Source organism: Macrobrachium rosenbergii, chromosome 56 (assembly GCF_040412425.1).
Source record: "Macrobrachium rosenbergii isolate ZJJX-2024 chromosome 56, ASM4041242v1, whole genome shotgun sequence".
Lineage (NCBI taxonomy): Eukaryota > Metazoa > Arthropoda > Malacostraca > Decapoda > Palaemonidae > Macrobrachium > Macrobrachium rosenbergii.
The window spans coordinates 5,985,476-5,987,976 of record NC_089796.1 but is presented as its reverse complement, the minus strand read 5'-3'; the positions used below and the strand labels follow the sequence as shown (position 1 = coordinate 5,987,976).

Sequence of the window (2,501 nt, the reverse complement as noted above, 5' to 3'; positions counted from 1 at the left end):
AGTGTATTGTTTACTTCATAAACCCCTCTTACCTTCCTGTTGCTATTAATGTCTGGGTATTGATTAGCGAATAGGTAAGGGAACGCTCTGTGAACTTGAATATTTCGAAAAATAATTGCTTTTTCACTGACTCTAATTAGATTTTCAGTTTTTTCGTAGATTTTTTTTTACAGTGGGGAATACTCAATTGTAATTAGGATTTGAAGATAGAAATTTAATATTTCATTTATGTACGGTGGCCAATTCTCTCATAGTTTTTGGGTTTAGTTTCGACGCTCTCAAATTATTTACTCCCATTTTTCTTACCAGTGATCTGTTTTTCAAATCGTTTTGATGTGTGATTATTTGTATAGAGAAGAAATAACCGACTGAAGGATAAATATACATGCAATCTGCGCATTCGATTCACGCATATATATATATAGAGAGAGAGAGAGAGAATGAGCAGGTTTTTAAAGTGAAAAAAAAAACGCCATTTTAAAAAAGTTTTTGGTGTTAATTTAAGATTTAACTGGCCTTATGCCAGTACAGGTTATAGCTTCTTGAAGAAGTCGTATGATGCACAACTCTTCTGTGAATTATGTTTCTTCGCACTTACACGAAAATTTCAGGTGATTTATGTAATAAACTTAAAAACTGTTAACGAAGTAATAGTGAAAATTCTACGGAACAAATTGCCCTAGTTTGGGATAGAGTTTTCTTGCACTAACCTCATAACCTCACACACACAGAAACACACACTAACACACTCATATATATACACACATGTGTGTGTATATATATATATATATATATATATATATATATATATATATATATATATATATATATATATATATATATATATATATAGTATATATTGTGTTTGGGGATGCGCGCAGAATGGTGAAAATTATTTTTACTCCAACAAGTAATAATATTTCCAACTGATATTACCAAATTTTTTAGAATATCCTTCGCATGATACAAATTCCTATATAATTCCCTTTATTTAAAAAAGTCTAATTCAATTTCTGTGCCTACTACGTCAGTAACCAGAATATACGAGTTATAATTGTTATTTTAAACTGAAAAGGCTCTCCGTCAATATAGTGAACGGGTCTTAAAATTTTTATGTTACGTAGTCAAGTCCTTATCGACAGCTGAATCGATAACTCGGCGAAGAAATGGAAGTAATAGCAAGCATTTCAGAGAGAAAGAGAAAAATATTGCAAAGAAACACATGGACAGTAAAAACTAGTTTAGTGAGAGAAAAAAGTCAGATTGTCATAGAGAGAGAGAGAGAGAGAGAAATAAATTTGGAAAACAATGAAATTCTTAGAGATAGCGAGAGAGAGAGAGAATTAGATTTGGAAAACAACGAAGTCTTAGAGATAGAGAGAAAGAAACAGGGAAACCAACAGAGAGAGAGAGAGAGAGAGAGAGAGAAATCTGGAAAACAATGAAATTCCTAGAGATAGCGAGAAAGACAGAGAGAGAGAGAGAGAGAGGGAGAGAGAACCAAATAAAAAGAAAAGAAAAAGACAAACCAACACAGTCTGAGAGAGAGAGAGAGAGAGAGAGAGAGAGAGAGAGAGAACGCAAGGTTTTTAGTTAAAGAAAAAACAGCATTTTTAGATGTTTGCTTGTTGGAACAAATATTTCGTTTAATTTTTATAGTGTTTTGTGCTTGTGCTTGTGCTTGTGCTTGTATATTTTCAGTGAGTTAGGGTGTTATATCAAGCTGGATATCGAAAAGACAGAAAATTTTATACCTTTGTCTTTTATTGATAGTTATTTGGTGCAACACAATTTTGGTCCATTCGTCAAATTTTTCCGATTTTTTATGATTATTCATTTACTACTTCGCTCACAGAACTTTAATTTTTTTTGGAAATTGTTCTTAATGTCCCTTAATAACAGAAAGCTATAACTTTACTTTCTTATCGTGTTTTAAGTTATCTATTATCTCGCATTATTAATAATATTTTTAGTAATTTTAATTATCAGTGTTTGTGCTTCTTATTTTCAATTATGGGCTCTATTTTCTTCTTCTCCATATCTCATTATACTTATTTTTTTATAATCCTTTTATCGTGAAATATTTCATACTCTCTTTTCTATAATATAATGAATATCCCAACCGAATACATTATATTTTTAGAAAATTGGCTTATTTAGACTTCCAAATACTGTATCGCAACAAAATCCCAATGAATGTTGTATATTTGTATTAGTACATTTCATAATGACATTTTTTAATAGTACTGAGAAATTAAAGACGTCAGTCTTATAGAAATCTGTTTTTAATTTTTCTCTGAGAAATTCTCATTCCATAAAACGTGTTGAATGCCATTATATTTCAGTAACTTCTATGACAAACAATCAACAAAAACTTATTGCCTTTGTTTTGTGGTGCGTAATGCTTACTTGTCGCAAAGCAACAGGGGAAACGTGAGAAAATAAACACTTGCGATAGTTCAGCTACTGGCCGCTAGGGGAGCGTCGCCGTTTCCATGGCA

The 2,501-nt window shown here is 31.4% G+C and overlaps 1 long non-coding RNA gene across 1 annotated transcript in view; it reads left to right on the top strand.

Annotated features, from left to right (window-relative positions):
* Window positions 1-2,501, top strand: part of LOC136836350 (uncharacterized) — a 49,848-nt gene that overhangs the window by 13,053 nt on the left and 34,294 nt on the right. The window lies entirely within an intron of this gene.